This window comes from Lissotriton vulgaris, unplaced genomic scaffold, assembly GCF_964263255.1.
Source record: "Lissotriton vulgaris unplaced genomic scaffold, aLisVul1.2 SCAFFOLD_301, whole genome shotgun sequence".
Taxonomy (NCBI): domain Eukaryota; kingdom Metazoa; phylum Chordata; class Amphibia; order Caudata; family Salamandridae; genus Lissotriton; species Lissotriton vulgaris.
The window spans coordinates 217,578-230,000 of NW_028244321.1; the positions used below are offsets into that span (position 1 = coordinate 217,578).

General features: G+C 41.5%; 4 non-coding genes across 4 annotated transcripts; all 4 read left to right on the top strand.

Moving 5' to 3' along the window:
- Window positions 1-2,020: 2,020 nt before the first annotated feature.
- Window positions 2,021-2,102, top strand: TRNAS-AGA (transfer RNA serine (anticodon AGA)). The gene has a single exon. It is a non-coding gene; the product is annotated as a tRNA-Ser (tRNA).
- Window positions 2,103-3,391: 1,289 nt separating this feature from the next.
- TRNAH-GUG (transfer RNA histidin (anticodon GUG)) lies at window positions 3,392-3,463 on the top strand. Its single transcript has one exon. It is a non-coding gene; the product is annotated as a tRNA-His (tRNA).
- A 4,439-nt stretch (window positions 3,464-7,902) lies between these two features.
- TRNAF-AAA (transfer RNA phenylalanine (anticodon AAA)) lies at window positions 7,903-7,984 on the top strand. Its single transcript has one exon. It is a non-coding gene; the product is annotated as a tRNA-Phe (tRNA).
- Window positions 7,985-10,844: 2,860 nt separating this feature from the next.
- TRNAS-AGA (transfer RNA serine (anticodon AGA)) lies at window positions 10,845-10,926 on the top strand. Its single transcript has one exon. It is a non-coding gene; the product is annotated as a tRNA-Ser (tRNA).
- The last annotated feature ends 1,497 nt before the right edge of the window (window positions 10,927-12,423 follow it).

Consider the following 12,423-nt stretch of genomic DNA (forward strand, 5'->3'; position numbering starts at 1 on the left):
AACCTAACCATGCAGTCCCCCCTAACTGTGTAGTTATCTTGCTTTACTGCTGTTTGTGTGATTAGCTGGGAGGAGCTCACGGCAGCATCCTCCCAATAAAAGTGTAGATGGACCGTTCCTTAACTCCTTCTTGCTTCACATACAGATGGCTTGAGGAGGTACAGGGGAGATGCAGGTCTAATAAACAGAATAGAATATCTGCGCCAGGTGTGTTTCTCTGCATTGGTGTCCCATCACAGGCCCACCAGTGTATGTGTGATCTTTGACTCCTGCCAGTTCACAAGCAGGCGGCCAGGAAACGGTTTCAGCCTATCAACCACTGAGGAGATAAAGCCTTTGTATAAGGAATGAGGAAGCAATGAACACATTCAGCCTATCACAGGAGTAGCCCTGAATGTTCCGAATTATAATTTCTTCATGTCACTGTACGTTATTGAGCCCAAGTAGCTCGCCGTGATCGTATAGTGGTTAGTACTCTGCATTGTGGCCGCAGCAACCTCGGTTCGAATCTGAGTCACGGCATTGTGGGTGGCAATGTCACGGCAGTTGGGTTTTTCCTTTACAGAATTCCCAAATGTACCAGTTGTTTTTGTAAAATGTCTATTAAAACAGATCCTTTTCAATATTTAAACGATCTAACGACAAATTATTTAAACACACATGATTATAAGATGTAGGTATACTGTACTTACTGACATAAATTATCGTTCTTGAACATATTTGCGGTAAGGGGAGCGGAGCTCTCCCCCAGGCCAATCAGAATGCAGATGAATGCAGTTGCATTTGAGTGACCTGTGTTGTGGCTGTCTACAGGGAATGAACATATGTAGCTGTCTCGCAGCCCAATCCAGACGTCAATCGAAGACAGGTTTCAATGCAAATAGAGCAGTAAGTGCAGAGAAATGCTCACTCTCTGAAAATGGCATTTATACAATAGTGAGATTAAATCCAACCTCACCAGTAGATAGGATTTATCAATAAATAAATAAAGCTTCTCCTCTCTGATATGGAATTACCCCCCAAAAAGTATAAGGGAATACCCAATGCTAACCTATGAGAGGGGCAGACCTCACAGTAGTGAAAAATGTAATAGACTGTTTGATACTACTAGGACATACAAACTACCACAGTACATGTCTTACCTTTTACTTACATAGCATGATGCCCCTAGGACTACCTAGGGCCTACCTTAGGGGTTACTGATATGTAATAAAATTGGAGTTTAAGGCTTGGCAAGTAGTTTTAAATGCCAAGTCGAAGTGGCAGTACACTGCAGCACAGGCACTGCAGTAGCAGGCTTGAGACAGGTTTGAAATGCTATTTCTTTGGGCGGCACAATCAGTCCCTGGGTATATGGTATACCACTTTACAAGGGGCTTTCAAGTAAATTAAATCTGTCAGTCAGGTATACTCCAATTATACACCTTATTAGGGAAGAAGCATGTGCACTTCAGCACTGATTAGTAGCGATAAAGTGATCAGAGTCCTAAGGCCAACAAAAAGATACAGCAAAATGCGGAGGTGAAAAGCAATAAGGTGGGGTTGGGACCACCTTAAGAATGCAAGGTCTAACAAAAACGAACTAAGGATAACATGAGTAAAACATCAGGTTTCTCTACAGCATTTGGTGAGACAAGTGGGCCTTCTTTTATCTTCCATAAATGCAATCTTTCCCGGACCCCTTTATTATATAGCTCTTCCAAGAAAAAATATAAAGCACTTACAAAGGAGCCTCAAATACTCAAAGATGGTAGACTTCTGTAATATGGGCCATATACTAAAAGCAGCACGAAAACAGAGTGCAATAGGGTCCAAAAAACTTGAGTGACCCATGAGAGTATGCATGCAAGCCTATGGTATTCCAAACTAGAGATATACGCATGCAATTTTTGTTTTTACGAGAGAATGTGCCTGCTGAAAAAAACATTATTTTTTAAAAGTGCATTGCAGAATATCAGGAATTTGCTGTGGGACACCTTGAAAACTTGCATACAGATTATGTGCACACACCTTACAGTCAGTTGTTGTGGCCGAGTGGTTAAGGCGATGGACTAGAAATCCATTGGGGTCTCCCCGCGCAGGTTCGAATCCTGCCGACAACGAGAATCTTTTTAACATCGGCTACAATTTCAGAAGTTAACCTTTAGTATTTCTTCCATCTCAGTTTTATAAATAGGTGGCTTATTTTGGTGTCACTATTGCCATATCACATATTTATTATCGCTCCCCCTTTCATAACTTTGCTTTAACTCTCGTCCTTCATTAGCGCTGGTGCAAACGCTTCAAATTATTATACCCTGGCTCTCTCGGTCATACCTGTGCATGCACTTGAAACTTACTTTACCAATAAAAGAAGCAAATAGAGAAATAAAATAAAAGTACTAGCTGGATTAGGCAAACACACTTCATAAAACTGCATTTTCTTTTCTATTCTCCCCCGTGTTACAAGCTTAACTGCTCCCTGTGTAATTTCTCCTAACCTGCTGTTCCTGGAAGAGAATTTCATCTACAAGCTCTTTCTGTGTTTTTTCCTAGTCTTTTCTTTCCGTTTTCTTAGATTTGTAACTGTTCCTTTACGTGCTCTACTGAGGCACCATTAATCTCATTTGAGCTCCTTGTACCTGCTGCTGTTTTCTCCACACCTCATACTGTCTTTTCCCTCTTTCTCTCTTTCTCTGCGGTTGGTGGCTACTTTCCAAAGCGTCTGATGCCCCAATGTTCCTTCGTCTTGTTGTCAGACGTGAATTTGAAAAGCAACAAAATTAACAAGCCTTTACCACTCACACATGGCAGAAGTTTATACTTTAATTCAATGAGCTAAGAAAAGTGTGTTGTGGGGCCCCTACGAGCCATGGTGCTTGCTTCATCATAATTAGGCATGCAGTCATTAGCCACAGCTCTGATTATGGGTCACTGAGGTCAGTTTCAATAATTCCTCAAAAACCTAACCATGCAGTCCCCCCTAACTGTGTAGTTATCTTGCTTTACTGCTGTTTGTGTGATTAGCTGGGAGGAGCTCACGGCAGCATCCTCCCAATAAAAGTGTAGATGGACCGTTCCTTAACTCTTTCTTGCTTCACATACAGATGGCTTGAGGAGGTACAGGGGAGATGCAGGTCTAATAAACAGAAAAGAATATCTGCGCCAGGTTTGTTTCTCTGCATTGGTGTCCCATCACAGGCCCACCAGTGTATGTGTGATCTTTGACTCCTGCCAGTTCACAAGCAGGCGGCCAGGAAACGGTTTCAGCCTATCAACCACTGAGGAGATAAAGCCTTTGTATAAGGAATGAGGAAGCAATGAACACATTCAGCCTATCACAGGAGTAGCCCTGAGTGTTCCGAATTATAATTTCTTCATGTCACTGTACGTTATTGAGCCCAAGTAGCTCGCCGTGATCGTATAGTGGTTAGTACTCTGTGTTGTGGCCGCAGCAACCTCGGTTCGAATCCGAGTCACGGCATTGTGGTTGGCAATGTCACGGCAGTTGGGTTTTTCCTTTACAGAATTCCCAAATGTACCAGTTGTTTTTGTAAAATGTCTATTAAAAACAGATCCTTTTCAATATTTAAACGATCTAACGACACATTATTTAAACACACATGATTATAAGATGTAGGTATACTGTACTTACTGACATAAATTATCGTTCTTGAACATATTTGCGGTAAGGGGAGCGGAGCTCTCCCCCAGGCCAATCAGAATGCAGATGAATGCAGTTGCAGTTGAGTGACCTGTGTTGTGGCTGTCTACAGGGAATGCACATATGTAGCTGTCCCGCAGCCCAATCCAGACGTCAATCGAAGACAGGTTTCAATGCAAATAGAGCAGTAAGTGCAGAGAAATGCTCACTCTCTAAAAATGGCATTTATACAATAGTAAGATTAAATCCAACCTCACCAGTAGATAGGATTTATCAATAAATAAATAAAGCTTCTCCTCTCTGATATGGAATTACCCCCCAAAAAGTATAAGGGAATACCCAATGCTAACCTATGAGAGGGGCAGACCTCACAGTAGTGAAAAATGTAATAGACTGTTTGATACTACTAGGACATACAAACTACCACAGTACATGTCTTACCTTTTACTTACATAGCATGATGCCCCTAGGACTACCTAGGGCCTACCTTAGGGGTTACTGATATGTAATAAAATTGGAGTTTAAGGCTTGGCAAGTAGTTTTAAATGCCAAGTCGAAGTGGCAGTACACTGCAGCACAGGCACTGCAGTAGCAGGCTTGAGACAGGTTTGAAATGCTATTTCTTTGGGCGGCACAATCAGTCCCTGGGTATATGGTATACCACTTTACAAGGGGCTTTCAAGTAAATTAAATCTGTCAGTCAGGTATACTCCAATTATACACATGATTAGGGAAGAAGCACGTGCACTTCAGCACTGATTAGTAGCAATAAAGTGATCAGAGTCCTAAGGCCAACAAAAAGATACAGCAAAATGCGGAGGTGAAAAGCAATAAGGTGGGGTTGGGACCACCTTAAGAATGCAAGGTCTAACAAAAACGAACTAAGGATAACATGAGTAAAACATCAGGTTTCTCTACAGCATTTGGTGAGACAAGTGGGCCTTCTTTTATCTTCCATAAATGCAATCCTTCCTGGACCCCTTTATTATATAGCTCTTCCAGGAAAAAATATAAAGCACTTACAAAGGAGCCTCAAATACTCAAAGATGGTAGACTTCTGTAATATGGGCCATATACTAAAAGCAGCACGAAAACAGAGTGCAATAGGGTCCAAAAAACTTGAGTGACCCATGAGAGTATGCATGCAAGCCTATGGTATTCCAAACTAGAGATATACGCATGCAATTTTTGTTTTTACGAGAGAATGTGCCTGCTGAAAAAAACATTATTTTTTAAAAGTGCATTGCAGAATATCAGGAATTTGCTGTGGGACACCTTGAAAACTTGCATACAGATTATGTGTACACACCTTCCAGTCAGTTGTTGTGGCCCAGTGGTTAAGGCGATGGACTAGAAATCCATTGGGGTCTCCCCGCGCAGGTTCGAATCCGGCCGACAACGAGAATCTTTTTAACATCGGCTACAATTTCAGAAGTTAACCTTTAGTATTTCTTCCATGTCAGTTTTATAAATAGGTGGCTTATTTTGGTGTCACTATTGCCATATCACATATTTATGATCGCTCCCCCTTTCATATCTTTGCTATAACTCTCGTCCTTCATTAGCGCTGGTGCAAACGCTTCAAATTATTATACCCTGGCTCTCTCGGTCATACCTGTGCATGCACTTGAAACTTACTTTACCAATAAAAGAAGCAAATAGAGAAATAAAATAAAAGTACTAGATGAATTAGGCAAACACACTTCATAAAACTGCATTTTCTTTTCTATTCTCCCCCGTGTTACAAGCTTAACTGCTCCCTGTGTAATTTCTCTTAACCTGCTGTTCCTGGAAGAGAATTTCATCTACAAGCTCTTTCTGTGTTTTTTCCTAGTCTTTTCTTTCCCTTTTCTTAGATTTGTAACTGTTCCTTTATGTGCTCTATTTAGGCCCCATTCATCTCATTTGAGCTCCTTGTACCTGCTGCTGTTTTCTCCACACCTCATACTGTCTTTTCCCTCTTTCTCTCTTTCTCTGCGGTTGGTGGCTACTTTCCAAAGTGTCTGATGCCCCATTGTTCCTTCGTCTTGTTGTCAGACGTGAATTTGAAAAGCAACAAAATTAACGAGCCTTTACCACTCACACATGGCAGAAGTTTATACTTTAATTCAATGAGCTAAGAAAAGTGTGTTGTGGGGCTCCTACGAGCCATGGTGCTTGCTTCATCATAATTAGGCATGCAGTCATTAGCCACAGCTCTGATTATGGGTCACTGAGGTCAGTTTCAATAATTCCTCAAAAACCTAACCATGCAGTCCCCCCTTACTGTGTAGTCATCTTGCTTTACTGCTGTTTGTGTGATTAGCTGAGAGGAGCTCACGGCAGCATCCTCCCAATAAAAGTGTAGATGAACCGTTCCTTAACTCTTTCTTGCTTCACATACAGATGGCTTATGGAGGTACAGGGGAGATGCAGGTCTAATAAACAGAATAGAATATCTGCGCCAGGTGTGTTTCTCTGCATTGGTGTCCCATCACAGGCCCACCAGTGTATGTGTGATCTTTGACTCCTGCCAGTTCACAAGCAGGCGGCCAGGAAACGGTTTCAGCCTATCAACCACTGAGGAGATAAAGCCTTTGTATAAGGAATGAGGAAGCAATGAACACATTCAGCCTATCACAGGAGTAGCCCTGAGTGTTCCGAATTATAATTTCTTCATGTCACTGTATGTTATTGAGCCCAAGTAGCTCGCCGTGATCGTATAGTGGTTAGTAGTCTGTGTTGTGGCCGCAGCAACCTCGGTTCGAATCCGAGTCACGGCATTGTGGTTGGCAATGTCACGGCAGTTGGGTTTTGCCTTTACAGAATTCCCAAATGTACCAGTTGTTTTTGTAAAATGTCTATTAAAAACAGATCCTTTTCAATATTTAAACGATCTAACGACAAATTATTTAAACACACATGATTATAAGATGTAGGTATACTGTACTTACTGACATAAATTATCGTTCTTGAACATATTTGCGGTAAGGGGAGCGGACCTCTCCCCAGGCCAATCAGAATGCAGATGAATGCAGTTGCAGTTGAGTGACCTGTCTTGTGGCTGTCTACAGGGAATGCACATATGTAGCTGTCTCGCAGCCCAATCCAGACATCAATTGAAGACAGGTTTTGATGCAAATAGAGCAGTAAGTGCAGAGAAATGCTCACTCTCTAAAAATGGCATTTATGCAATAGTAAGCTTAAATCCAACCTCACCAGTAGATAGGATTTATCAATAAATAAATAAAGCTTCTCCTCTCTGATATGGAATTACCCCCCAAAAAGTATAAGGGAATACCCAATGCTAACCTATGAGAGGGGCAGACCTCACATTAGTGAAAAATGTAATAGACTGTTTGATACTACTAGGACATACAAACTACCACAGTACATGTCTTACCTTTTACTTACATAGCATGATGCCCCTAGGACTACCTAGGGCCTACCTTAGGGGTTACTGATATGTAATAAAATTGAAGTTTAAGGCTTGGCAAGTAGTTTTAAATGCCAAGTCGAAGTGGCAGTACACTGCAGCACAGACACTGCAGTAGCAGGCTTGAGACAGGTTTGAAATGCTATTTCTTTGGGCGGCACAATCAGTCCCTGGGTATATGGAATACCACTTTACAAGGGGCTTTCAAGTAAATTAAATCTGTCAGTCAGGTATACTCCAATTATACACATGATTAGGGACGAAGCACGTGCACTTCAGCACTGATTAGTAGCGATAAAAAGATCAGAGTCCTAAGGCCAACAAAAAGATACAGCAAAATGCGGAGGTGAAAAGCAATAAGGTGGGGTTGGGACCACCTTAAGAATGCAAGGTCTAACAAAAACGAACTAAGGATAACATGAGTAAAACATCAGGTTTCTCTACAGCATTTGGTGAGACAAATGGGCCTTCTTTTATCTTCCATAAATGCAATCTTTCCCGGACCCCTTTATTATATAGCTCTTCAAGGAAAAAATATAAAGCACTTACAAAGGAGCCTCAAATACTCAAAGATGGTAGACTTCTGTAATATGGGTCATATACTAAAAGCAGCACGAAAACAGAGTGCAATAGGGTCCAAAAACTTGAGTGACCCATGAGAGTATGCATGCAAGCCTATGGTATTCCAAACTAGAGATATACGCATGCAATTTTTGTTTTTAGGAGAGAATGTGCCTGCTGAAAAAAACATTATTTTTAAAAAGTGCATTGCAGAATATCAGGAATTTGCTGTGGGACACCTTGAAAACTTGCATACAGATTATGTGCACACACCTTACAGTCAGTTGTTGTGGCCGAGTGGTTAAGGCGATGGACTAAAAATCCATTGGGGTCTCCCCCCGCAGGTTCGAATCCTGCCGACAACGAGAATCTTTTTAACATCGGCTACAATTTCAGAAGTTAACCTTTAGTATTTCTTCCATGTCAGTTTTATAAATAGGTGGCTTATTTTGGTGTCACTATTGCCATATCACATATTTATTATCGCTCCCCCTTTCATATCTTTGCTATAACTCTCGTGCTTCATTAGCGCTGGTGCAAACGCTTCAAATTATTATACCCTGGCTCTCTCGGTCATACCTGAGCATGCACTTGAAACTTACTTTACCAATAAAAGAAGCAAATAGAGAAATAAAATAAAAGTGCTAGCTGGATTAGGCAAACGCACTTCATAAAACTGCATTTTCTTTTCTATTCTCCCCCGTCTTACAAGCTTAACTGCTCCCTGTGTAATTTCTCTTAACCTGCTGTTCCTGGAAGAGAATTTCATCTACAAGCTCTTTCTGTGTTTTTTCCTAGTCTTTTCTTTCCCTTTTCTTAGATTTGTAACTGTTTCTTTACGTGCCCTATTTAGGCGCCATTAATCTCATTTGAGCTCCTTGTACCTGCTGCTGTTTTCTCCACACCTCATACTGTCTTTTCCCTCTTTCTCTCTTTCTCTGCGGTTGGTGGCTACTTTCCAAAGCGTCTGATGCCCCAATGTTCCTTCGTCTTGTTGTCAGACGTGAATTTGAAAAGCAACAAAATTAACGAGCCTTTACCACTCACACATGGCAGAAGTTTATACTTTAATTCAATGAGCGAAGAAAAGTGTGTTGTGGGGCCCCTACGAGCCATGGTGCTTGCTTCATCATAATTAGGCATGCAGTCATTTGCCACAGCTCTGATTATGGGTCACTGAGGTCAGTTTCAATAATTCCTCAAAAACCTAACCATGCAGTCCCCCCTAACTGTGTAGTTATCTTGCTTTACTGCTGTTTGTGTGATTAGCTGGGAGGAGCTCACGGCAGCATCCTCCCAATAAAAGTGTAGATGGACCGTTCCTTAACTCTTTCTTGCTTCACATACAGATGGCTTGAGGAGGTACAGGGGAGATGCAGGTCTAATAAACAGAATAGAATATCTGCGCCAGGTTTGTTTCTCTGCATTGGTGTCCCATCACAGGCCCACAAGTGTATGTGTGATCTTTGACTCCTGCCAGTTCACAAGCAGGCGGCCAGGAAACGGTTTCAGCCTATCAACCACTGAGGAGATAAAGCCTTTGTATAAGGAATGAGGAAGCAATGAACACATTCAGCCTATCACAGGAGTAGCCCTGAGTGTTCCGAATTATAATTTCTTCATGTCACTGTACGTTATTGAGCCCAAGTAGCTCGCCGTGATCGTATAGTGGTTAGTACTCTGCGTTGTGGCCGCAGCAACCTCGGTTCGAATCTGAGTCACGGCATTGTGTTTGGCAATGTCACGGCAGTTGGGTTTTTCCTTTACAGAATTCCCAAATGTACCAGTTGTTTTTGTAAAATGTCTATTAAAAACAGATCCTTTTCAATATTTAAACGATCTAACGACAAATTATTTAAACACACATGATTATAAGATGTAGGTATACTGTACTTACTGACATAAATTATCGTTCTTGAACATATTTGCGGTAAGGGGAGCGGAGCTCTCCCCCAGGCCAATCAGAATGCAGATGAATGCAGTTGCAGTTGAGTGACCTGTGTTGTGGCTGTCTACAGGGAATGCACATATGTAGCTGTCTCGCAGCCCAATCCAGACGTCAATTGAAGACAGGTTTTCATGCAAATAGAGCAGTAAGTGCAGAGAAATGCTCACTCTCTAAAAATGGCATTCATACAATAGTAAGATTAAATCCAACCTCACCAGTAGATAGGATTTATCAATAAATAAATAAAGCTTCTCCTCTCTGATATGGAATTACCCCCCAAAAAGTATAAGGGAATACCCAATGCTAACCTATGAGAGGGGCAGATCTCACAGTAGTGAAAAATGTAATAGACTGTTTGATACTAATAGGACATACAAACTACCACAGTACATGTCTTACCTTTTACTTACATAGCATGATGCCCCTAGGACTACCTAGGGCCTACCTTAGGGGTTACTGATATGTAATAAAATTGGAGTTTAAGGCTTGGCAAGTAGTTTTAAATGCCAAGTCGAAGTGGCAGTACACTGCAGCACAGGCACTGAAGTACCAGGCTTGAGACAGGTTTGAAATGCTATTTCTTTGGGCGGCACAATCAGTCCCTGGGTATATGGTATACCACTTTACAAGGGGCTTTCAAGTAAATTAAATCTGTCAGTCAGGTATACTCCAATTATACACATGATTAGGGAAGAAGCAAGTGCACTTCAGCACTGATTAGTAGCGATAAAGTGATCAGAGTCCTAAGGCCAACAAAAAGATACAGCAAAATGCGGAGGTGAAAAGCAATAAGGTGGGGTTGGGACCACCTTAAGAATGCAAGGTCTAACAAAAACGAACTAAGGATAACATGAGTAAAACATCAGGTTTCTCTACAGCATTTGGTGAGACAAATGGGCCTTCTTTTATCTTCCATAAATGCAATCTTTCCCGGACCCCTTTATTATATAGCTCTTCAAGGAAAAAATATAAAGCACTTACAAAGGAGCCTCAAATACTCAAAGATGGTAGACTTCTGTAATATGGGCCATATACTAAAAGCAGCACGAAAACAGAGTGCAATAGGGTCCAAAAAACTTGAGTGACCCATGAGAGTATGCATGCAAGCCTATAGTATTCCAAACTAGAGATAAACGCATGCAATTTTTGTTTTCAGGAGAGAATGTGCCTGCTGAAAAAAACATTATTTTTAAAAAGTGCATTGCAGAATATCAGGAATTTGCTGTGGGACACCTTGAAAACTTGCATACAGATTATGTGCACACGCCTTACAGTCAGTTGTTGTGGCCGAGTGGTTAAGGCGATGGACTAGAAATCCATTGGGATCTCCCCGCGCAGGTTCGAATCCTGCCGACAACGAGAATCTTTTTAACATCGGCTACAATTTCAGAAGTTAACCTTTAGTTTTTCTTCCATGTCAGTTTTATAAATAGGTGGCTTATTTTGGTGTCACTATTGCCATATCACATATTTATTATTGCTCCCCCTTTCATATCTTTGCTATAACTCTCGTCCTTCATTAGTGCTGGTGCAAACGCTTCAAATTATTATACCCTGGCTCTCTCGGTCATACCTGTGCATGCCCTTGAAACTTACTTTACCAATAAAAGAAGCAAATAGAGAAATAAAATAAAAGTACTAGCTGAATTAGGCAAACACACTTCATAAAACTGCATTTTCTTTTCTATTCTCCCCGAGTTACAAGCTTAACTGCTCCCTGTGTAATTTCTCTTAACCTGCTGTTCCTGGAAGAGAATTTCATCTACAAGCTCTTTCTGTGTTTTTTCCTAGTCTTTTCTTTCCCTTTTCTTAGATTTGTAACTGTTCCTTTATATGCTCTATTTAGGCGCCATTAATCTCATTTGAGCTCCTTGTACCTGCTGCTGTTTTCTCCACACCTCATACTGTCTTTTCCCTCTTTCTCTCTTTCTCTGCGGTTGGTGGCTACTTTCCAAAGTGTCTGATGCCCCATTGTTCCTTCGTCTTGTCGTCAGACGTGAATTTGAAAAGCAACAAAATTAACGAGCCTTTACCACTCACACATGGCAGAAGTTTATACTTTAATTCAATGAGCTAAGAAAAGTGTGTTGTGGGGCCCCTACGAGCCATGGTGCTTGCTTCATCATAATTAGGCATGCAGTCATTAGCCACAGCTCTGATTATGGGTCACTGAGGTCAGTTTCAATAATTCCTCAAAAACCTAACCATGCAGTCCCCCCTAACTGTGTAGTCATCTTGCTTTACTGCTGTTTGTGTGATTAGCTGAGAGGAGCTCACGGCAGCATCCTCCCAATAAAAGTGTAGATGAACCGTTCCTTAACTCTTTCTTGCTTCACATACAGATGGCTTTAGGAGGTACAGGGGAGATGCAGGTCTAATAAACAGAATAGAATATCTGCGCCAGGTGTGTTTCTCTGCATTGGTGTCCCATCACAGGCCCACCAGTGTATGTGTGACCTTTGACTCCTGCCAGTTCACAAGCAGGCGGCCAGGAAACGGTTTCAGCCTATCAACCACTGAGGAGATAAAGCCTTTGTATAAGGAATGAGGAAGCAATGAACACATTCAGCCTATCACAGGAGTAGCCCTGAGTGTTCCGAATTATAATTTCTTCATGTCACTGTACGTTATTGAGCCCAAGTAGCTCGCCGTGATCGTATAGTGGTTAGTAGTCTGCGTTGTGGCCGCAGCAACCTCGGTTCGAATCCGAGTCACGGCATTGTGGTTGGCAATGTCACGGCAGTTGGGTTTTTCCTTTACAGAATTCCCAAATGTACCAGTTGTTTTTGTAAAATGTCTATTAAAAACAGATCCTTTTCAATATTTAAACGATCTAACGACAAATTATTTAAACAC